Genomic DNA, 26,339 nt, shown 5'->3' on the forward strand with positions numbered 1-26,339 from the left:
GGGGACCGCCCTGGTCTGGTTATCCTCCTTCCTGAGCGACCGCACCCAGGCCGTTCGCCTGGGTGACTTCACAGCGGACGTCCGGAAAGTTCAGTGCGGGGTTCCCCAAGGTTCTTCCCTCTCCCCCCTTCTGTTTAATCTGTACATCGCTCCTCTGATTTTCTCTCTCCAACAGATGGAGGTCGCCGTATTTAATTATGCGGATGACCTCCAGCTTGTTTTCAATCTATCCTCTTCCCCCTCTTCTGTTCTAAACTTTCAATCTGTCATGCTCCATATCAGGGACTGGATGAACCACAATCACCTCAAACTTAACCCCGACAAGACCGAGTTGGTGTTGACGGGCGGTTCATCCAGCCCCTGGTCCTCTCTTTTCTGGCCTCTCTCTCTTGGCCCCTCTCCTGCACCCTCCTCCTCTGTCAAAACTCTAGGCATAAAACTCAATTCTCAACTCACCCTTCACTCCCAGGTTAGCTCTGTGGCATCTTCTTCTTTCCTTTCACTGCGCACTATACGCAGGGTGTCTCGTTTCTTCACTTTCTCTGCTCTCAAACTTATCATCCTGGCCATGGTGGTGTCCCACCTGGATTACGGCAACGCCCTGTATGCCAGCATTCCTGCATATAGCTTGCGGCGCCTACAGCAGATACAAAACCAGGCGGCCCGCCTGGCCTTCAAACTTCCAAAATTTCACCACTCTACCCCTCTTCTGAAATCTCTACACTGGCTCCCCGTGCGAGCCAGAATTCAATTCAAGCTCGCCTCCATCACTTTCCTGGCCCGACTTGGCCGGGCACCAGCGTTCATCTCCTCCGAGATCATTCCATACGTTCCCACCAGGGAACTCCGCTCGTCTTCTCAATCCCTCCTCACCATCCCACGCTACCGGAGAAAGAAGTGGGGAGGCTCTAAATTTGCCACCCTTGCCCCAACCCTTTGGAACTCCCTTCCCCTTGAACTTCGTACCATCACTCTCTACTCTCAATTCCGTAAACACCTCAAGACCCACTTATTCACGAAGTCTTTCGAATAACACTCCTAGCCTTTTAGCCCCGGATCCTGTTAGCTATAGCGCCAAGAAACCGCTGGTATACGTGCGCTCTAAAAGTAATTTTAAACTCAAACTCCTTCCTCGAGTCTAATGGATCCCTCGACCCCTCGCAGTCCGGCTTCCGAGGAAACCACAGCACCAAGACCGCCCTCATCGCAGCCACCGAAGACATCAGTCCCTGCTCGACAAAGCTGCCCTCATCCTCCTGGACCTCTCAGCAGCATTCTACACCGTATGCCACCACACACTAAGACAGCGCCTCAGCAACACTGGAATACAAGGGAAGACCCTGCAGTGGATCATCTCGTTCCTCACCAGAAGAATCCAGAGAGTCCGCCTCCCCCCTACTGATCCGCGGCCACCGAAGTCATCTGAGACGTGCTGCAGGGATCCTCGCTCAGCCTCAACCCTCTTCAACGTCTACATGAGCCCCCTTGCAGCCATCGCACGCCAACACAACCTAAACATCATCCCATACGCCAACGACACCCAGCTAATCCTCTCCCTCTCCAATGACCCCGCCACCGCCAGAACAAGCCTCCTCGAAGGAATGAAAGACGTTGCGGAATTGATGAAGTTCAGCGGTTTGAAACTGAACTCAGACAAGACAGAAGTCCTCATCCTAGGACCATCCCCCTCTGCCTGGGATGACTCCTGGTGGCACTAAGCCCTGGGCACCGCCCCCAAGCCAAATGACCACGCATGCAACCTGGGTTTCATCCTGGACTCCTCCCTTACAATGACCAAGCAAGTCAAAGCCGTCTCGTCATCCTGTTTCAACACCCTGCTTCGAAAGCTCTTCAGGTAGATCCCCACCGAAACCAGGAAGACTTCACCCAGGCCCTCGTCACCAGCCGACTGGACTACAGGAACACCCTCTACGCAGGAACCACAGCCAAACTCCAGAAAAGACTCCAACACATACAGAACGCTTCTGCACGACTCATCCTGGACATCCCCCGTCACAGCCACATCTCTGCCCATCTGAGAGACATGGACTGGCTACCCGTCAGCAAGAGGATCACGTTCAGACTCCTCAACCACGCACACTAAGCTCTCCACGACATGGGCCCCAAATACCTCAACAGCCGCCTCACATTCTACACACCCACCCGCCAGCTCCGATCCACCATCCTCGCCATCGGCACCGTACCACGTATTCGCAGAACCACCATCGGAGGAAGATCCTTCTCCTACCTGGCGGCCAAGACTTGGAACTCCCTCCCCACCCACCTACGGCTGACCCAGGACCATCTCCCCTTCAGGAAACAACTCAAGACCTGGCTGTTCGAGCAGTAGCGACTTCCCCCTCCCCACAGCGCCTTGAGACCCTAGCGGGTGAGCAGCACGCTATACAAATCTGCTGATTGATTGATTGATTGATTGAATCTGAAATTTCAAGTGGTCAAATAGAGAAAGTGGACAAGTCAAGGACTAAAGATACTTATGAACATTACTCAAAATGTCCTTTGCATTCAAAAGAAGTGATAGGAAGTAGCATTGAGTTATTTCAAATGAAAAAAGCAACGGGAACTCCAATAAGTGAATAGGAGAAAAGCTTGGAAGCTCGTTGTTTTCCACAGTTGTTTCCTACTGGAGAAGGTAGATGATATGATGACCGACATGTACGGATTCAAGCTTCAGAATATCGGTCAACAACATTATATTCTGAAGATCCTAGATTTCGACAGTGCATTCCATAGATATTTCACCTTTTGTTTGACAGTGATCTCTCTTCTCTGTCCTATACAGTGAATCATATACTTAAAACTGGAGTTCATCAATTACTTCTTTCTGCTAAAGAATTTGTGGAGAACGTTCAAGAAACAGATGAAAATTTAGAAGCACAGGTAATTTATTTGATGGCATGCCAACGTAGAACAAATGAGTATTAGTATCGTCATCATGGAGAACTCAAGTGTATGTTACGGAACTTAGGTACACCAACATGGTTTGTCACACATAGCTGTGCAGAGTTTGCATAGGAAGATTTGCTTGAGTCTCTAAGAGAAGCAAATTCCAATATAATTTTTTTTAAATAAAGACTCCTGGTGAACTGCATTCATTGGATCCGGTAAATGTGTGCAGATATTTTAATCATAAGTTTCAAGCTATGATGTCTTTTATCTGTAATAAAAAGAATCAATCTCTTGAAGAAGTTACTGATTTCTTTTGGAGAAAGGAGTATCAAGCAAGATGTGCACCTCATATACATATGCTACTATGGATCAAGGATGCACCTACATTTGGAAATGATTCTGATGAAACAGTAATGTCTTTCATCGAACAATATGTGACATGTGAGATTCCAAGAGAAGAAGGAGATAGAAGCTTGGGACAGCACATTTTATGTTTTTTTTTGCTTATATAGTGCAGGAATTCCCCCCCCCCCCGAAAGGGTATCTCCGCGCTTTTGTTCTTACCAGAAGCCATAAATAAATAGGAGACGTTCGAGTCAGGTTAAATTCAGAGATTATATTGTCAGAAACAGATGAGTCTTTAGGGATTTCCTAAAGGCTCCAAGATTGGAATTTTGTCTGAGAGAAAGGGGTAAAGTCATTGTTGTGGAAAGTATTGCAGAAGAAAATACAAGTGTAAAGGAACATTTTTTACACCAAATGTCAGTTTGGTTATCCCCGTACAGTCATTTCTAAAGGAAGAGTAAATTCTTTTTTTTCTTCTGTGAGGCACACAATAACTCTAAAGAATACCTACAAATTAAAAAGAACAGAAGTGTCAAAGTATATCAATGACTGCAATCCAGTCATTTTAAAAATGTGGAATGCGAACATTGACATCCAATATGTTACAGATAACTTAATTGTTGTTGCACGTTATATTACATCGTACATAACAAAATCTAAAAAAACAGAGATGAAACAAATGTGGGAAGAAATTGCACAAGAGAAGAGCCTTAGCTAAAAATTGTTCAGCCTTAGTTTGAAAATGCTTTGCCACTGTGAAATTGGATCATATGAATGTTCAGACAGCTTGTGCTCCTCAAGTTTATATTCAAAGCCACGAGGAATCATTTGGGTAAGTTTAGGTCTTGCCTGCAAACGAAATAGAGTGTTGAAATCATTGGAAGAAAATCAACAATTAGCAGCAAATGATCCAGACAGTAAAGACATTCTTAAAACTAATATTTTGGACACATACTATCCGAAAAGGAGTCGACATCTGGAACAGCGATGTCTGTATGAAGTACTTCAACATTACAGCTTCAAAAGAAATGTTAAACAGAATTTAAAAGAAGGAAAGTTTGCAGTAGTTGGATGTCATGGTTGTTTAGTAAAGCATGCAAATGGTAATCTTATAAACCACAAGAAACTTAGTTGTGAAAATCCAGATAAGCGACAATTTTACTATTTAGCACTTCTGCAACAGTTTAAACCATGGCGTAGTGAAAGTGAATTACTTGGAGAGTTTCACTGCTACGAAGATTCTTTTAATGCGTGTAAAGATAGCATTGGATGTCCAATTTTCCCATCATATTTAAAAATGTTGAATGATGAAGTTGAACAGGAAAAGACTATTATACATGAAATAGCTCATGAAAGTTCTCAAGATAGTCAATGTAGTGGTCCATGTAGTAAAGATCCTCTTGGACATCCAATGCTGGAAAATGAAGCAGCTAATGCTATGCATGAAGTCGAAATTGCAATGCAACAAGCACAAGGAGAACATTACATTGGAAAAGTTAGAAGAACAATTAAATGTCGAACAGAAAGAAATATATGTGCAAGTGAGAGAACAGATAGAACATGGTTTGTTGCATGAAAAAAAAGAATGTATGTGTTCATTTTTTAAACCTCTTCTGATGTACACCAGTGGTCAAGCTGGAACAGGTAAAAGTTTTTTAATTAAAGTTGTGACCAGTTATCTTCAAAAAACTACTGGTTCACATTTATGTTGTGTGGTAACAGCTTCAACTGGATTAGCATCACACAATGTTAAAGTAGTACTTTGCATTGATTATTGATGTTACCAGTGGAGCATGACAATAAATTAGACTATCAGAAGTTGTCTGGAGAAGCTTCTTATGAAACAAGAGTGCTAAAGAAAATGAAACTTTTAATTATTGATGAGGTGAGTATGGTCTCAAACTTAATGCTTGCTTTTGTACACTTAAGAATGCAACAGGTATTAAAAACAGATTACGATATTCTCTTTGGTGGAAAACATTTAATTGTATTTGGAGATCTGCTACAACTAACTTCTGTAAAAGGTGACCCAGTGTTTAAAACTCTTCTACATGAAGACACTAAGAAATCTTTGGGAAGTATTGGAAATGTTTATCTGTGGTTACATTTTGAATATAAAGAACTCACTCAGAATATGCGACAAGCAAGAGATGAAGATTGTGCAAATATTCTAAAAGATGTAAGAATTGGTGTTCTAAGCGAACATGGTAAACACGCTTTTCAAAGTCGTCTACTAAAGAACTTGTTTAGAAATGAAAACACACCACCAGATGTAATGTACAAGAAAATGAAAGAAAAAAAGTCTATAGTTTGTTTAATGCCTACAGTCGAAGAGTGTTATTCATTTAATAGAGAGCTTATGAAATTGGAAAATCAAGAAATAGTTCACATTGAAGCCATTGATAAAATCGACCATAAAGGAATAACAATTGTTCTTTCATAAAAACTACAGAATAAATTGGATTAATTGCCAAGTCTGTATCAAAAACTGCTGGTTTAGAAAAAAAGTTAGATGCATGTTTTAACTGTCGAGTAATTTTGAAGCGTAATCTGAATGTAGAAGAAGGTTTAGTAAATGGAACAATGGGGAAAGTTGTTGATTTTGTGAAGTATCAAAATAGAAATGGAATTGAATTTTTGAAAGTTACATTTGATCACATTGCAGAGGTAAAACAGATTGCACGTTCTACTGCATGTTTTTTTCTTGTAAAATACTTGTATGTTAGTAGAAAACAGTTTCCCTTCTCTTTAGCATATGTAATAACTATTCACAAATCACAAGGTTTAAGTGTATATAATGCTTTAGTAAATGTTGGTAGAACTGTGTTTAAAGAAGGAATGGTATATGTTACATTATCTCGAGTTAGAACACTGTCTAGTTTGTATTTAATTGATTTTGATGAGAACAAGGTTAATGCTGATGTTAATTGTGTAAAAGAATATAATCGTTTGAGAAGGCTTTATGCTCCCCATTTAGGTGAATATCCTATTTATGAGAAACGTGTTGTGTGTTCAAAATGCAAACATGTTGAAGAGTTAACTATTGTTGAAAAGACGAAAAAAAATCAACAGAAAAGAAAAAATGTAAAGGAGCAGAAAATACAAACAAGTGATGATGTTGTTGGATACCTATTAGAAAAGGCTTATGGTGTCAACTGCTATGGTAATGTTATTCTAAATGTAGTATTTTATCTTGAAGATGTTTGTGATGAAAGTATAACAATTCAGGAAAAATCTTTATGTTCTGCAATTTACACTTTATTTCAAGAATTGAGAACTAATAGAAGTAAGATCCATTCTGCTTTTGGTATTCGCCAACTGTTGGATACATGTACTGGATCTTTAACGTTCAGTGCTAACATACAGCAAGATGCACAAAAATGTCTGATGGTTATGCGTGGAGTACTAGAAAAATGAAGGAATTCAGATTGAGAGTTTATTTGAACTCAGTAACAAATGGGATCATAAATGTGAAGAGTGTTTATTAACTTCAAGGACTACAGTTGAAAGAGAACGGTTTCTAAATTTACAATACCTGACTGCAAATCTGTACTTTTTCCAAAATTAGTAAAAGAAGCAAATCATGATACGAAATGTGTTTGTGTCAATCAGAAATGATATCTACATTATGCCTACAAGGATATGGAAAATATCGAATTTTAATGCTACAACGCTGTAGACCAAATGAAAAAAAAGTGGAAACAAAAATTACATTTTTTGATGCTACTCAAGTATCTGTTTTAGAAAGAACTTTTGCAACAGTGGCTATTGTTTTCTATGCTGGAGCTACTACCACATGTGGACTTTATACTGTATATTTAAAATGCAATAATGGTTGGAGTCCCTGCAACGATACACACTTGAAAATAAAACCGAGATTGCCTTATAGATGACCCAATTCATACTTGACATTTCTGAAACAAAAATTTTAGATACATTATTTGGCCTAGTGGGAAAATGTAAACATGCTTTAAGGAATTCATCCTGGATGATTTCGAACAAAATCTTCGACACATAGTGGGATGATGCGAACAGAAACTACAGAATAAAGGTAGGATTTAAAAATTGGAAATAATATTGGATATGTAGTTTGTGTTGGTTTTGTATTGTACTTGCAAGAATTAGACATTTGAGTTTTTTTCACAATATAGTTGATTGTCTTTTTCCCTGCTGTTTATGATGATACTACACTGACTGTGAATAGTGAAGCTAAGTAGAATCTTATAACAGCAAAAAAAGGGAGAAAAAATGTTTTCCGAATGTTAAATTATGTTGTATTATTTGAAAAGTAACACTGTAATTTGCGAAATTACTTTGCATAACAGTTTTACAGTTTATTTTCTTTCAAGTAGTGAAAAAGTTATGAAAAACAGTACTAATGACAAATAGCAGAATAGTAGTTCATATTTAAAAAACCCTTGAACTTCACTGAAAAAAACATAGGTTTCAGGGACGTTATAGTTAGAAATTAGCATTTAAAAAACCTTTGAAATTCACTGAAAAAAACATTAGTTTCAGGGATGTTATAGTTAGTTGGACATTTCACTCATACAAAACCAGAGAAATTCCGCTGTTATAGTTATTTAAGCTAACTATAACTTGCGCCCCTGCAATGCACTGCTGATGACATCACATATTACATTATTCATGACATGGTCAGTGACATCACTGATGACATCTCAAATGAAATCACTGATTACATCATCCACGCGAAAACCTGATGCACCTCCTCACACCCTAATATAACCTTTGATACACCCACTCTAAAATACAGACTGCTATTTTCGAAAAAAACAGACACACCAATACCAGTTGCTAGGTACGCATTCACTGATTCCTAGGTCTACACACATATCCACTCATTGACCCATACAGTAACTCATACATGCAGTCACTCATCAATACAACAATATCATATGCACTCATTCACCTATACAAACACTCACACACCGTCACTCATCCAGAGTTACTCACACATCTAGTCAGTCATGCAAAAAATAAATCACACTTCTATTTACTCACCTATACAGTTATTACACACACCACCTCACTTATTTATACAGATACTAACGCATGCTTATTCTCTTATACAATCACTGATACAAGTACACACTCATCCATTCAGCCACTCTCACAGTCACTCACTCTCACATATAGGTATTTGTATATACCATCAATCACATATACTGCCTTTTCAATATGTAGTTATTCGCACATTTAACACTGAGACAACCATTCACTCACCAACACACCCATTCACACACACTCACCCACCCATACAGCTGTTTCCACTTGCACACTTGAACCCATACACCCATCGAATCAACCACTTACACATCTATGCACAGAGTCACACACCTCCCACCCACCCACATACACACTTAGGCACCCACACAAATGCTCAGGCAACCAAAGAATAACAGATATAGACACTCATGTAGCTACTCACCAACCCATTCAGCAGTTTCCACAACAGACAGACTGATACAGATATTCACACAGTTTAGTCACTAACTCATGCATTCAGTAAGACACATTTATTTGCTCACTTATACAGACAGTCACACACCTACTAAATCCTCCATCCAGACACCTAGACACCCACTCATTCTTCAATTCAATTTGGCATATATATAAAACATATTTAAACTTTAGAGAAACACACAGTCACTGGATGACATCATCAGTGATGTCATTAGTGATATTATTTGAGATGTCATCAGTGATGTCACTGAGCATGTCATGAATGACATAATATGTGATGTCATCAGCAGTGCAGTGCGGGGCTCAACTAACTATGAAAATGAAAAAGCAGCCATATTTTTTATACCACAGTTAGGATGTGTTGTGAGTTTGTGTGTAAGATATATGTTAATACCGATGATTTTTGTCCTATTTCTCCAGAGGATAGATAGCTGTTGCAGCTACAAGGGTTTAAAGGAACTAAACACTCTTGCCCTTGTACGAAACAATGCTGTATCTCACACAAGGAGCAAGGGATTTTCGAAGCACTTCCTAAATATTCCCTCACTAGTTGAAAAGCTTGGCCAGTTTTTTTGGTGACCAGTAAATTCAGTAAATGGTTAAACATTGATTTCACCGTAATGACGTAGATTTACCTGTATTATACAGATATTTCAAAGATATTTGCTATAAGTTTCCTATCTTGGGCATTGACAAGTCAAAATACCAGATTTGACAAGATTCTGGAGCATTCTTCTCCTTATTGTACAGTAAGCCAGCACACCAACATTTTCCTTCCTTCCTTCTCAAAGCCTGATTATGTAGGACCTTTTCTATCTCCTAGACATCCTTTTGAGGTCACTTCTGTTTTGTGCATCAAGATCATAACTGTTGGTACACACACTGTGCGATATTTCCAATAGTCCGTCAACACATATCCTCCAAGAAGATGAGCTCACCTTCCTCAAATTAATGCGGTCCTATCACACTCTTTAACAGTGCTTTTCCCATGTTCTTCCTCAGAAACCTTGAGGCACAAGGGGAATCCCAAACTAAAGAACTTACTAAAAGCATTCCATAGACATGTCACTGGCCTCAAAGTCTTGAGCCTAACTATTAAAGTATTTATAAGTCCCAACTTTGTACATAAAATTTCCTCTACATAATCCTCTGTAGATCTCGCGATAAAGCAGCCCTAACATAGACTCTCCTGGAGACCCAAATAATGACCAAATACAATTTTCTTGAAGGCCTAACAATATAGGGGCAGATTTACAATAACTGGCGCATCGCTGCATATCAGCAGGGATGCGCCAGTTATTGTGCGCCGCAGCTCCGCCACCCTGGATGCGCCGCATTTACAATGCAGCGCTCCATGGGGCAAAAACGGCACAGATGCGTCACGCATCTGTGCCGTAAAAGCGGGGCATTGCTGGAGTCGCGTCGCAAGTGCGACGCAGCTCCAGCAATGCTTTGGGGGGCCCTATCACCACAATGCTGCATCAGGCAGGCAGGCAGGCGCAGAGTTTTGACGCGGCATGGGCCCAAAAGTGACTTAGTGAAATCTTGTAGATTTCACTCAGCCACTTTTGGGAGGTGTTCCTGCGCTGGAATGCCCCGCCTGCGATGGAAATCCTCCTACTGTCACAGGCCTTTACAACGTGACGAATCTGGGGGATGCTGTTTAACTACAAAGAGGAAATCGGTCTGTTCTGGTGTGACAGTAGAGTCTCCAATGCTAAGACACACCCAGTTCACCAGTTATATATAGCTTGTCCAATACCTGGCTTGAGACAAGTTTCCATCAGCCCACCCATTTGGCGGAACTTTGTCATCTGGAAAGCTGAGAGGAAGGTCACATGTAGCCAATGTTGCTCCAAGGCTTACATACATGGGTACTGAGCCTCATACTCTCAGAAACTCTCAGCCATAGTAATTGTTCAAGAGATATGGAGACTGATGAAGTGCAGTGCAAATGACAAAAGTGTGTGAGTTAAAAATGACTAGAAGGACACAAAATATATTTATTAGAGATTGTCCTAGTGTCATATGATAAAAACCGCCTGATAGAATGGAAGAAATAGTTCTATCTTTTGGCAACAAGTGAGGTCAACATGTTTCAGCCGTATAGCTACCTGGCTCGGCTTTCTTCAGGACCTTGTGAAAATAATGTGCTACTGCAAACAAATGTATGAATATCAGTGCAAATGTATCTAATTAGATTATCAGTAGAAGATAGATACGTGGTATATTACCACCCTACCAGACATGTATCCCATATGCATGTGGATGATAAGCTAGTTCTTCATTCCTAGAAGAAAGGGATATATGTCAAAGAAACAAGCTTGTACTGGTGAACAGAACTCATGTGCTAAGCATGGAGATGAAACAAGTCACTGGGTCGATAATACACTGTATTTGCCTTTTCGCCCATTCAATTTGAGCTTATAATTGAATTTAAACATTTGGTAACTACTCACCCAGCTTTCTGTGGGAGTAAGCCTCACCTCACCCGGCGCACTGCTCGGTGGCTGCGGCCCCGCTCTATTGGTGAAAGAAAACACAGGGGGACAAGGGGTAATAACATCCATCTCATGTACCTCTATTGTGTTTCTCAGATTGCAACAATAAAAACCTAAATCAACACGAACCATTAACTGGGAGATGTGTCACGTTGTAAATACCCCGCACCATGGCGCATCTTTTGCGCCACCGCTGCCTCAAAAAAGTGACGCAACGGCGGCGTAAAAGAGGCGCAGGGGGCTTGTAAATCTGCCCCATAGTTTTATGTCTGGAAAATCCAGCCCACCTATCAGCTTTTTCATCCTACGTCTCATGTATGATAATCTGGCTCCTTTCAAATCCCAGAAAAACTGGTAATACTGGATTGAAGCTTTGTCAATTCAAATTTACCAAACCTCAACATGATATTTTCAAAGACATAAGTGCTCTTAGGCGTCAATACTAAATTAATCGTTAGTGGGAGATTTTCCTTTTCTTTCCAAACAGCGACCAATTTCCTTTCTGCCATTCACATATTACTGGTCAGTATGTCTTCTAGCCTGTAAGTGATATTTACACTCAAATTCCAGATTTCCTGTTTTATCCTGGTATCTATGTACTCTGTGTTCAATATCATTCTTTCTGATTTATCCTCGTTCACCTGATACCTGGAAATGTTCATGTTTTTCTTTGTAACCTGGTTTATCTTATCTGAGTGTTCAATGTCTACAGTATATATTAGTCAGTCATCTGCATACATCACAACCTTATTACATTATAGGCCACGCTTAAAAGGAGCAATGTCTTCCTTCTGTATTAGAGTTTGAGCTAGCGGTTCGATATACAAAGTCAAGAGCAGGTGGGGAAGCAGGACACCTTTTAGAGTCCCTCTCTTGATCTTAAACTCCTGAGTGACACTTCCATTGAATAACAGAATAGCATATATAGTTCTATCAATCTTTTTTTATCCCAAATCGATGTGAATCCCAAACTGATATGTCCAATTGACCCAAACAAAACCATTTGCTGCATCTAAAGTGATGATAGCTAAGGCTTTTCTATAGACCTCTGCAATCTCTATGTACCAATTATTAGATGTAGAAATTCTTGCATTCACCTGAAATAAAACCCTTTTTAGTTTTCATGCATAAACACCTGCATCAACTCACTCAACCTCTTAGCTAAAGTACTAGTAAATATTTTATAGTCACAATTTAGAAGGTAAATAGGCCTATTAGACCCTCAATATGTAGGACCTTTCCATGGTTTCAAAATGAGTGTGGTAGTGGCCATATTACAGGCAGAGGGAATAATGTGTCCTTCAATCAAAATGTCAATAAATAGAACTTTTACTATGGAATCTCCTGGGGGCAAGCAGCCTCCCCCTTCTATTATCACACATAGCTTGACTATTTTCTTCTTCCGTTTTTTGTTTTGTATTTCTTTATTGCTTTTTCAAGGGTGTACTCCATGTAATTTCTTCTTCTGTTATGGATGCATTGACTTAGCCTCTGTAATAGCTGTAATGTTAATGTTCTCTAACCATAATCTTCATGCCAATGGATTGCACAACAGAATTTCTTTATACATAGAACAAACATGCTTATAAGAAATACTCTGAATCTGGCCCAAATCAGATACTAATTGCTTCATTTCGGGGAGTGTAATGCTTTGATATTATTCCTCACTATAACTGTTTGTGCTTTCCATTCCAATAAAGTTCCGCTCATTTCCCCGTATTCAAAATGTCTGACCCTGCTGACCTCCCATCCCTTCTGAATTTGTACCTCCAACCCAACTCTATATTTGTGTAGCGCTCCATCTAGATCTGTACTTGCATTTTTTAAATATCTATCCGAGAACAACCCTGCATCTCTGCTTGAATCTCTGCCTCAGTATTTACTATTCTATTTTCAAATTATTTCTCAACACCTGCTATTTAGCATATATCCCCTTGCTATGGATGAAATAATCCTTCTTAAATATGCCTCGTAAATATCCTACACCACTGTTATGTGACGCCAAGCATAGGTTCAAATCAAAACAGTCTTTAATTCTAACCTCAATCTGTTCTTATAAAGAATCTTTCAATACTAACATGATCCATGGTCCACCTTAAATCTGTCTGTTGCATAGAAGTCTTAAATAGCAGTCTAATTGAGGCATGATTTGACATATGGACAGGGCTATAAGTAACTGTTATCTGATGACCACTTAACAGTATATTGACCAGAAAGTAATCCAGTTATGATAAGATCCCATTTATCTCAACATACTAAGTATAACCTCTCCTTTCTCCCATATTCTTCCTCCAAACATCTATTACTCGGAAATTCCACATCATATTAAACACATCCATCAGCACATTTGAGGTATTTATTATCAACCATGGGGTTGATCTATCTAATTTAAAATCCAAAAGGGTATTGAAATCACCCCCTATAATATAAAACCCCAATATTTAATTAGGTGAGAGGCTAATGCTGTAATAGGGCTTGTCTCATCTTGATTAAAGTCATAGTAAGATGTGCCTATGTGAACCTCCCTCAACTGTCTTAGCTTAACAATTACTCATCTAGCAGACCAATCTATGTCTTTTTACAACACCTCTAGATCCAGAGACCATCTTACTAATATGGGAACCCCTTTCGAATTGCCAATTGCATCTCTGCTAACTATTTGTTGAATCCATTTCTTTCTCGAAAACAGTGGGTCTGATTCAGAAAAGTAATCTGAGACAAAATCCTAACTTTGGCTATTTACAAAAGGCATTTAGGATTAGTAAAGTTAGGATTCCTAACATTACTACTCCAAAAATTAGACAAAATCCTAACTTTGCAACTTTTTGTACTTACAAAAGGCATTTAGGAATAGTAAAGTTTTTTTTATTGAAAGGGATCTCAAAGAAGGCACTATGTGGGGTGGGGCGGAAGTTGGAGGAGCGAAGGGGGGTGAAAAACAGAAGGGGGACAGCTCAGTGACCTTCACCGGCGGCTACAGCGGGCAGATTGCCGGCGAGGAGCGCAGGAGAGGTCGCAGGGCACCGGGAGTCATGGCTTAGAAGGAAGGACACAGGCGGACCCCATATATCAAGTGGGCGTGATCTGACAGGCATAAGGTCCCAGAATTCGGACAGGCGCATATGACAGCGTGATGCATCTTCCAGCCAAAGGGTCACAGTAGGTGTGGGCTTATGACCCCAACACATGGAAACCCTATGCTACACATGGACCAATAGCACGGAAATCAATCTGCGAGAGTTATCTGGGCAGAATTTAACAAAGCCTAAAAGGCAAAGCAGAGGATCAGTTTGGACCAGTGAGGAGGTGATCTCAGAAATGGCAGCACAGACTTCACACCAGTATGCGGAGACCTTGATGCATAGCCAGGCAATCTGTCTTTGGCGATGAGCCCCATCCTCCGCAGCTGGACAGGAGTCTGATAGAGCCTACGCAAGTATTTAAAGTGGATAAGGCGCAGACAATAGTTGGGGGTTAGACATTTAATCTGGGTGCAACAGTACAGCTTGGGAAATTTCAGCCCCATGATGCTCGCCGTACGCTACATGTGCCCGGTAAGTGGAGATGGAAGACGCCGCAAGAGTAAGAGCATAGAGCTTAGTGACTAGCTTCTTTAGAGTGGGGGATGTATACAGGAGAGTTGCCATCATAGGGGAAGACTGGGGAAGCAAGGGGTGAAGTTTCCTGCAGACAGCTGATAGTAAAGAAGGGTATATTTGGGCCGAAGTCAGGAGCAGCAGCAAAGAATGTGTTCCTCGGGTAGAGATCAGACACTGTAACAAGTCCCAGGCGGGTGGCATGTTTAACCATCACTGAGGATTAGAGAGGGGGGAAGGCCGGATGGTGAGTAATTGGCATTGTATCTGCAGAGAGCATGTCTGACCCTGAAAGTTTACGGAGTCCTTCCCATGCCCAGTGTAACGTCTCAACACTTTCAATCTCAGTACGTGGAGGTTTTGCTGAGGCGAATAAGGCGGTTGTAAGCGGCCAAGGGGTGGCTAAGTCAGCTTTCTATGCAACGTGAGGCTGAAATGGAGTGGAATGGAGCCAAAAGAGGAGAAAACTAGCCTGAGCGATGAAAGCGCAGAGTCTAAAATCGGGGGCATCAAGTCCGCCGCGCAACATTGGGAGGGTCAGAATATCAAATGCAATCCTGGGCTGTCGGCCTACCCAGATCACAGTGATTACCAGAGAGCGGACTTTGCAGAAAAAGTGGGCGGTAACAGGGATGGGGATATCAACAAACAAGTATAAAAACTTCAGAAGCACCACTATTTTGGCAATGGCTATGCGACCAGCGAGAAACATTGGCAACCGTCTCCAAAGGGGAATCTTAGATTCAAGCCAGTCCACTGCTTGACTGAAGTTAGCCCTCCAAAGCTCATCAACGTCCCTACTCAGCCAGATACCTAAGTATCTAGTGGTCTTGGATGCCCAAACAAAAGGATAGCCCGGGTTGAAGGGTGCAATGGCATCGGTGAGGGGAAACAACACAGATTCTTTCCAATTCACTTGGATGCTGAAGTAACCGCCAAAATGTATCACCTCACGGACCAGTGGACTGAGGTTTTCCTGGGGGTTGCGGACGTAGAGAATGACGTCGTCCGCGTACATAGAGACAAGTATATCATAAGGCGCAAATCCAATGCCCCTCTGGGTGTGATGTTGGCAAAGGCGTGACACAAGAGATTCCATAGTGATGGCAAATAGCAAGGGTGACAGCAGACAACCCTGCCGAGTACCACGCGCGATGTAGATGTGCTCAGAAATCTGGCTGTTGATCTGGAGATAGGCAGTAGGGAGGGTGTAAAGAAGCAGCACTTTGCATATTTAGACCGGACTGAATCACAAGCGGGGGAGGAGATAAAACAGGAACAGCCACTCTAAGGTGTTGAAGACCTTTGTGGCGTCAAGCAGGGCGGCCACTGCCAGGAGCGCAGGGTTGATTTGATGGAGAATTTAGAAGATGGTGCGGAGATTGTGTGAAGTCGCGTGTCCAGGGATGAAACCGGACTGGTACGGATGGGCAATGAGAGGCATGAGGGGAAGAAGCCAAGAGGTGAGTAATTTGGCAAAAATTTTATTGTCTGTATTAATGAGCGACAGGGGACAATAAGAGTCACACAGCTCAGGCGGTTTGTCCGGCTTAAGGAGTAGAGTGAGTATAGCCTCACAAAGCGATAGGGGAAACTGACCTGACTCAAAGGACTCGTTATACATGGCGGCTAAGTGGGGTACCTGGATAGGGTGAAGGCCTTATAGAAGGCAGCCGGTAAGCCATCCCAGCCAGGGGCCTTGTCACTGGGCATGCCATTAATCGTAGCTAGGATTCCTCTTTGGAAGAGGGTTCATCAAGAAATTCCCAATGGGAGTTACCGAGTCATAGGAGCTGGAGGGTATTGAAATATTGATCAAGGAACTCACGTGGGGTACAGATCCAGCAGTGTAGAGGTGTGAATAGAATGTGGTGAAGTACACCTTAATTTCTTATGCGGAGGTGGTCCGATCCGGGCTGCCATCCTGGCGTGCCGCAATAAAGGATGCAGCCCGCGCCAGGTAGAGGAGATTGCTGAAGGTTTTTCCAGGGCGATCACCCTCGCCAAAAGCGTACGCCCCTGCTTCCCTGCCAAGGAACTTGAGTTCCCTGTTGGCCTCTTCAGCAAAGTCTGTGAGTTTCCCAAAAATCTGAGCAAGCATCTCGGGATTGAGATCCAGTGAGTGGGAAGAATCAAGATCCTTAATCTCCAGTTCTAGTTTGCTCAGGGTGCCGCAAATTGAATGCAGGACGCCCGACTGTTTGGAAATACATTCCCCACTAATGAGGATTTTAAAACCCTCCCAAAGTGTAGGTGGGGCATCGACTGAGCCCTCATTGAGCTTGAAGTAATTAATGATCGTGATTTGTATCTAGTCACAGAAGACCGAGTTGTGCAGCGCATTAGTGGGAAGCCGCCATGTGAAAGCACGGCAGGGGGAATGCGGGAGGCGGAGGCACATTCAGACAGGAGCATGGTCGGAGAGGGTACAGGCCATGTGATCAATGGAGGTGAGCCTCGAAAGGGCATCCAGGGTGGTAATCCAAAGGTCCAAGCAGGACCAACCACCGGGGGAGCCGATGAAGCAAGTACCCTTGTGAGCATCGGGGCGAGTGTGGCGCCATGCATCATATAAGGCATTATCCACGAGGATGGAACTGAGGAGTGCAGTGGTACATGGGTAGGAGATGCGAGGACCTGACCGATCAAGGGTGGGGACAAAGTAACATTAAAGTCAACCCCCCAGAGGAACGGAGTGGGCCGAGGGCCAAAATGTTGTGCCAGACTTGCGAGAAAAAATCAGGGTCATCGTTATTGGGCCGTACATCACAGCAAGCATCAAGGGTTGGGCCTGTAAGGTGCCATGGAGGAGCACAAAGCGCCCTCCGGGGTCAGTGACCACCTGGGAAGTTTGCCAAGGGAGCTCTTTGCATAACAGGATTGATACCCCCAAGAGTAATTTGAATACAAGGATGAGTGAGTCTCGCCCCAGTGTCGAGCTAGAAGTCTGAAGGAGGAGGTTGGCATCAGATGCATCTCCTGTAAAAAACAGACATCCACCTTACATCGAGTTAGGTGAGCGTGGACTAGACGCCCCATTAGGTAATCATTGAGACCACAGACATTCCATGTCCAAAAGACAGTGTCAGTCTGGATGCTGTGTCAGAGAGTCAGTGAAATGATTAACGATAAAGGAGGGGAACATGTTGTGCAAATGTGAGAAGAAGTGCCATGAATTTTGGAAGGAGAAGGTCAGTGCAAGTACTGTGTAGTCACAATGAGGGAACATGGTTCAAATAGCAATATAGGCCCCACAGAGGGGTGCCAATGAGAACATCGCAGCCTCCGTGATGGAGGCTGAAGGGGCGGAAACACATTGAGGAGACCAGGCATTAATCCACCAGTGTGCAATGCATTAGTTGGATTGACATGTCTAAAACAAACCATTCATGCATAACAATACAAAAAAGAACCACATAGCCTCAGGGAGGTAACAAACCCCCGAGACCCCCAACCCCACCAACCATACACCCCCCTATCCCCAAGAAGCCCTCAATCCCCGCACCCACTCCAACCCCCCAATCAGGCTAAGATACCACTCGTTCCCACCCCAGAGACCCACAACTGGGAAGGGAAAAGTCAATGTCCGAAATGGGAATCCTCCCATGGAGGCATGGCGTCGCTCTGCACACACCCCTGTCGTGAAGACAGGTTGGCAAAGCCGTAGGTCCTAGCAGACAGCCAAGGAAAAACAACAATTAACAAGTAGCAGCAAGCCCAGAACATGGATTTTGGGATACCATGCCCAGGGGAGGCAGCAGAAGCCAGTGGGGCTAGCTAGGAGCAGGAGCTTTGACAACGTGGGATACAATCAATAAACATATAGGATTAAGCAGCAGTTCAATCATTGTCACTGAGGTTGTCGGCCTCAGTGGCCTGGGAGTTGGCAGGGGGAGAACGATGTGACCGGTCCAGCTTCTTAGCGAAGGCCAGAGCCTCCTTGGGATCTGGAAAGGTGAGTAGTTTGAAACCCTGCTGGACATGCAGTTTGGCAGGATACGCCAGAGAATAGGAGACCTCATGTTTTTGCAGGATCCGCTTTGCCGGTGTCATGGTAACAGCCAGGGGGTTCCCTGATGCATGTGTGGTGGGTTCCGGTATCTGGAGCACAACACTGCAGGTCAGCGGTCTAGTGCTCAGAACACAAAGAAGTACTTCCGGGTGAGACCGCATATAGCTGCGGTGCTCATTCCCATCAGTTCTTCCAGTACTGAACCCTAGCTGCTTCCTGCTGCTATCACACGCACCTTGGGCCTTCACTGCTAGCTCCTTTCCCAGTGCTGATGCGCGGAAGCTTTTGAACTTGGGACTGACTCCCGCTGGAGCACCATGCAGGTTTGTGACTGCGACACGCCTTAAGAAGCGTAGTCGCAGCTTTTGCTCGATTTTCTTCAGGGCACTTGAGCGACGATGCTTGCCATTCGCGACACGCCTTGGGGAGAGTGGTCACGCTCCAATCCTGTTCTTTCTTGGCGCAAGAGTGCCTAAAAGCCTGATTTTCCCCATGACATGCACTGAAAGCATGGTCACAGATATTCTATTTTCATTCTTGGCGCAGGAGCGCCTAAAAGCCTGGTTCTCCACGTAACACGCACTGGAAGCGTGGTCACGGTTATTCCTTGTTTATTCTCAGCGCAGGAGCGCCTAGAAGCCCTTTTCTCCCCGTGACACGCACAGGAAGGGTGATTATTGATATTTCGTGTTCCTTTCCGGCGCAGGAGCGCCTGAACACCTTGTTTTTTGCAACACGCAAAGGGAAAATTGGTCACAGTATTCATTACTATTTCTTTCTCGGCGCAGGAGCACCTGTACATCTTGTTGTCCGTGACACGCACAGGGAATCACATTCACGGTTAGTTCTTGTTCTTTCCCAGCGCAGGAGCGCTTGAACACCTTGGTTTTCTTTGTAACATGCAAAAGGAAGCGTGGTCACAGTTTTCCTTGCTTAGTCATCATCGCGCAGGAGCACTCTTGTTGTTCTTCACTGCCTACTGCCGTCATGCATGACGTTCCTTCACCTTACTCACACAAGACTTTGGGAGTCCTTATACTGCCCTCTTCCTGAGAGACCTCATATTGGAATATAACCTTCATGTGCCAGGTGACTATTTATCAACTCTCCATACTGTATGGTTATTGCTGATGTTTGTATGCTCCAGTAAGAGGGGAGGGCAGATGCACTAATTACTTCTTGTTCCTCTGTTTAGCTGGCGATACCCAGGAGAGCACCCCCAGTCTAGTGAGATTCCTCACCGGGTCTTCGACGACGTCCTTTCCCGACACCATTAGCACCTTCCCCTGGTTCCATCCTTGCCAGGGTCTGTATATTCACCTTAATCAGGTAGGGAGGGGAACGGTGGAGGTTGTTCACGTCGTCCCCGCAAGATAGCTCCACAAGTAAACCAGGTAAGCATTGTGGGGTCCTGAGAGCCGGGAAGAACTCGCAGTGAGCTGCCTGGACCGCAGTGGTGTAGTCATGGTAGAACGACAGGGAGTTGCCATAGTGACAAATTTTGCCCTTCTCCCTGGCTGCCCAGAGTAAGGCATCGGGATCCCTGAAGTTCCAAATTTTAGCTATGATGGGCGAGCCGGAAACCCAGGGTCCGGGCGTGGGCCGAGGGAACGGTGGGCCCACTCAACAATAAAGACAGGAGAGAGGATGTCACCAAAGACGTCTCTGATGAGCAGCTCGACAAAGTCCTCCATTCGAGAAATATTGGTCATTCGGGCACTCCAGTAATGCAGAGGTTGCTCCTCCGGGAGCACGCCTCCAAATTCTCATTTTTATTCTGAATGAGATCAAGCACCTTGTCCATCTCTAGCAGTTTCTGGTGATCCTGTGTGGCGTCATCCTCGGGGACAGAGATCCTGGATTCAACATGTAAAAGGGGGGTGTCATGGGAATCAACTCTGGCCTTAACTGTGTCTAGACTGGCTGATAGTTGACCAAGTTGGGCCGCCATGCCAGTGACTGTAGTTTTGACGTGTAACATGATTGCCTTAAGAACATCTTTGCGGGTTGTGGCCGCCTCCAGTAAGGCAGCGGGACCGCACCCTTCAGAGGTTACACCCTCCTGACACGTCGGACGGCGTTGGTCGAAGGCGATCGTTAGCTGATTCGGGTCGGTTCTCCCCATGGCTGACAGCAACAGATGGAGAGCTCAGTTGAGCCACAGAAGGGAGTTAGCGGAGCTAATAGAAAACAACAGTGACCAGGGGCAGCTGAGCCGTGCAGCAGCCGGAGTACAAAGTTGGAGACCAGTGCCCGCCAACAATGCCCAGGGCGGGAAGCAGAGGAGAGGGTGCCAGGGCACACCCTAGAGCAATGAGGCAAAAAAACAGCACCTCCAGGGCATTTGGGCTGAGGCAGGTGGGCAGAAGGCCCAGAAGACCAGTGGAGGGTGGCAAGACCTGGAGCAGAGTAACGTCTCTGACCCGACAGCGTAGCCGAAGAGAAGAGGCAGGCACCGTGCTAGAGCGGAAAGTCTCTGAGGCCGTGTTTCCCACAAAGCCAAACTAGGTGTCCCACAGGCACAGGAGCTTCAACGAAGGGTAGCAGGCAGAAGGTGCAATGAGGGAGGTAGGCCCACCAGGGTGACCAGAAGCCTCAGGAATCAAGGGCCACAAAGCATGATCCCGCCACGAAGGATAGTCGTCCAGGTGTAGGTGGCCCAGTGGCAGGCACGACTGCGGGGGCAGCAGCAGCGGGGAGATGTGGGGGCGAGCAGCATCCGGGGCAGCCGACCCACCGTGGTGGGCCGGCTGACGAGGAGAAAGCCAGGACAACCACGCAGCAGCGATGAACAAAAAGACCCCACGGAAAGGCTTACACACCCACAACCCCGCCGCGTGACCTGCTCCCCGGGAGCTGAGATGCTGCGAACTGCGAGGCAAAGGAGGCAGCCGAAGGTCCATGGGGAGTAGGGCGACGTGATGACCAGTACCGGACGGCCCAAGGCCAGGGGGGCCACTGAGGAAGGAGTAGGTGTCCACAGGAAGTCCATTAAATGAAGCATAGGGCCCGCGTGACACAGCTCCAGCACAGCCCGGCAGATAAGGAACTGCAGCAAAGAGGATCCGGGAGTGTGCCTCACAGTAAAGTTGCGGCCGCAGAGGCCTGGACCAGGCCCAGGGACAGCAGAGGACATCATGCAGCTGCTGGCGGAGAGCTGGAGGGAGGGACGGGAGTCTCACCAGAAGAGGACAGCACACAGTGGAAAATCGCGGGGGCACGCCGCCCCCGTCACCAGGACCAGGACCTATGGGCCGTTACAGCAGGCGGCAAGGATATGGCACCTGTACCGCAAGGAGCCCCAGGCCGGGCGGTGTGGCTCGCGCATCCCCTTTCCTGCCGCAAGATCCCCAATGGCAGAGACACTCACATGGCTGCAGCCAACACAGATCCAGCGAAGTCCCCAAACCAGCCACCCAGGCATGGAAGGCTGCAGCAACTGAAAAGCAGGTAGGCAGGGTCTCTCCAGCAGTGAGGCCCGGGCCAATGGAGAAAGTCAGGCGGCACAACATGGCTCTGGAGGTAGAAAGTGGCATTAACAGGTGCCCTGGGACGAGATGAATGGTAGACTGTGGGGTGCTGGGCCGCTACATCGCGGGTATCTGCAGGATGTTTTCGGATAATAGGCTTGGCCGGCAGAGCCCACTTAAAGTGCAGCCATCTTGCAGCCAGCTAAGCCACGCCCCTAGGAATATTAAAGTTAGGAATCCTGACTTTACTACTCCTAAATGCCCTTTGTGAATACCGAAAGTTATAAAGTTAGGATTCTGTCTCAGTTTAGGAGTAGTAAAGTTAGGAATCCTAACTTTGCAGATTTTAAATGCCTTTTGTGAATACCGAAAGTTGTAAAGTTAGGATTATGTCTCAGATTACTTTTGTGAATCGGGCCCGTGATAATAGCTCACTATGAGACATGCGTGTATCCTGTAACAATATTACATCTGCTTTAGCCTCCTAAATATGACCAATCCCCTTCTGCTGTTTTATCCTGTTTCTTAAGCCATAAACATTCCAGGAGAGTAGTGTAGTGTAGTTCCTAAATTCCCAATAGGCTCTGTGCATTAGAATAATATATCAAATAGATTTGACGTAGGACTTACGTCGACTAAGTCTCTATCGAATATATTAGACTTAATTGTGAGTGCCAGCAAGCTCAGAGGTGACTAGAAACTTTCTTGAATACACAAGAAGGGATTAGTTTCTGACAACCGCATAAACATGACAACTTTGTTTCCCCAAGATAAAACTGATCTTCAGAGTCGTGGAAACAATAGATTGATATTTTACACAGTCAATCGTGCATGCTTCGTTTCATCAGGTGCAGAGAAATGGAGATACGGGTGTTTTTCAATAAAAGTGTTTTTTGAACAGTCTCATTTCTCATGCAAAAGAAATGAACTGCTACAATCGTAATACTGGCTGTAAAGTATAATGCATACAGCAAGAAGAGTATTATGAAATATTACTGTAAAAGCATGGTATGGTTTCTAAGCCATAAAATACATTCATAAATAAAAAAGACTAAAAGTATTCAACTTGTGGTTTTAAAATACGCCTACCCGATGCATCTAAACTAAGTCTAGTACGAGGGAAGAAGTAAGTATGGTGTAGCATAGGTTTAGTTTTTCTGCCAAGAATTTACTCAAGATGTCTCCTAGGCTCTAATCAGCTCCGTACCTTGGTTTTAGAATGAAGGAGGTCTGGTATCTCTGTCTCGGGACTCGATTTCCCAACACCCCGCAAGGGGAGCTTGGAAATGCTGGAGCTGGATTCTCAGCGAGAGAAAGGCTCTGTCAGTGCATCAGCTTGAGGGATGGCTTCCTTCAGCACTTACTGTAGCGAGATGCGTCGGGCAAGTAGATAATCAAACTGCTCCAAACCAACATGTGTTTGCTAGGGCAAGTGTAGGTATATTTATACCTTGAAGGTGCCTGGTTTGACGTAAAGTCAGACATAATAACGTCACCAAAGAACCCCAAGGAAATGGTAGTTCTTTGAAAACGCCATGATTTATAGGACAAATCAATATTCAAGAAAGGGGATGTCCCTGACTCCTGAGCTGAGTTTTCCAAGAAATCGTTGTGGCTTTTTGGAACTAGTGGAAGTAGCCATGCCTGTATTTGGACTGGATGGGTTATGTCTAAATATGGTTATGATTGCTATGTCTATATAAGGGTAATGTGAATTATAACTATATAAGGGCATGAATCGGTAAAATTACACTAGTGTCCTAAAACGCTATACAGCACCCACTCCACTTTATTATGTTCGATATTACTAAATACTAAGAAAAACATATCTAAAGCATGTGTTTACAATCCCACCCAAAATATATAAAATGCATTCGAAATGGTTGTACACAAAAATGAGCATTTGTGCTGTATACATTTGAAAGAACATTATTTCCATTCAAAGTATATAGTGTGATATTGAAAAAAATGCTTATCAGAATGAGTCATAAAAACACTTTAATGAAACGGCTCTGAAATACAGAAGAAAGGTCGAGACCATTTAATGACAGAATATAAAACATTTTTAGGTTGTGGACAAGGTCAAACATTGTCTTTTGGAAGAGTTCTAAAGAATTCTTGTTCTCAAAGAATAGTTCTACTTTAAGCAGATTACTTTTTGCCCAAAGAAAAAAAAAATCCATTTGGAAAAAGGTAATTAGAAGAAAAATAGAGTTCTAAAGTTAGAAGTTTTGTTTTGAAAAGTGAAGGTCGAATTCAGAGTACAGCAGAACGCTGTGTTGTAACTTCAAAAGTCACTCTTGCTGTTGGGAGAAAACATAAAATCTAAGTTTGAAAATAATACATCTATTACTGTAGTTGAAAGTTGGAATACCTCATTAAGCAGATCAATTGTACACAGATGAGAAACATTGCCATCAGCTACAGCCGCATTAGCAATGTCCGCAGTAGATGGTACATGTGTGCCTGTTGGTCCATGTATCTCACCGTCAGCTTGTTGTGCCGGTGAGACTTCCATGAATGCTGTCATCAGGATAGGTAGCCGTTGGGGACAACACAATGCATGATTCATTATCAAACCAAGCAAAGCGTCAACACCCGTTGGCAATGCTGATGGAAGTGTTAGACAGATGTCCAGCATGTATTCTTCTCCACACGGCAGGCATCGTAGAACAGGTAAGATGCAATCTTGCTAGATTAGTCTGAATGAAAGAAACCATGTGGTATTCAAATCTCCTAATCGAGCCAAGCACAAAATTTTGATTATGCACTCACGACACTTCATTGCCAGGAGAGTGTTCTTGATGGTAATCTGGGCGTCGTTGGTTGATTGGCTTGCCATATTGAAGCAGAAGTAGCAAAAATAAAATTCCTGCTGCTAGTCCCAAAACAAGAGGCAAACCACCAAACACCGAGTGCATGAAGTTTAGAAATATGCTCAGGACGGCTTCAAAGGGTGCTAACAGTCCCGAAGAAATTGTCTTAAATACATGTACAATACCACTGGTATCAGACATGTTTATGATACGACCTAACATATCTGCGAAATGTATGGGGCAGTTTGTTGATAATAAGGCATGTATCTCCGCAGAGGGCCTTGCAACTTGCAGATCATATGTCTCTTTGGACGAGGTCAGTGGCACAGTTTTTTGTAAAAGAATGGCTTCCATTCTGCTTAAAGTGTCAATTCGAATAGAAGAGATGTACAGTGAAGGCCATAACTGCGACTCCCCATCTGTCTTAGCTTTAGGAAACAATACTTGCAAGTGACCCTGGCTGACACAGTTACGAGATAGGCAATTCCTGGCATCATTCCACAACAGCTGTGATCATTCAACAATATGTAACTCCCATTGGAAAGCTGCCTAAAAATTGGATCTTTCACTTCTGCCGGAGAACCTTGCAGGTGGCAGGATAAGTTGGTCGAAGAACCATCACAGGCTCCGTGTAAATTAATACCCTGACATAAAAGTGTACCGCTTAGTGTGCTGTTACATTGTGTACCACTAAGAAATACTTATTTCCCCCCACTCCAAAATTTGTGTTTGTATGGTAAATCCCTGGTTGACTTTATGTATGTTTTACCCAACCTTTCATACAGGCCTGCTGGTATGTGTTTCAAGCAATAGTGAAACTGGAAAATCGTCACTGGCAGCGTAATGGTGCCATGTATTATCCATTCTATGGCTGGTTTCTCAGAAACAGTCAATGGTAGTCTTTCCAGTTTTTCTATGCTCAGCACTGTATAGTCTGCTCCCCTTTGTGCCAATGAGATTTGTTTATCTGTAAGGTTAAATCCAGTAAACAATGACGTGGTGTTGATTAGACGCCAAGGCACATAGTCTGAACGAAGATTTTGTAACATCTAGCCTAGCAGCATTATAGAACGCAATTGAGACTGTCCATGTTGTAACATGAGCAAGTCCTGTTCCATTATGTCTATGGCAGAGGATACTAAGCTGTCCAAAGAATAAATTCTGGATGACAGAGTCGTTAACCCATTGTCAACTACAGAGAGAGC

The sequence above is a fragment of the Lissotriton vulgaris genome, chromosome 7 (assembly GCF_964263255.1).
Source record: "Lissotriton vulgaris chromosome 7, aLisVul1.2, whole genome shotgun sequence".
Classification (NCBI taxonomy): domain Eukaryota; kingdom Metazoa; phylum Chordata; class Amphibia; order Caudata; family Salamandridae; genus Lissotriton; species Lissotriton vulgaris.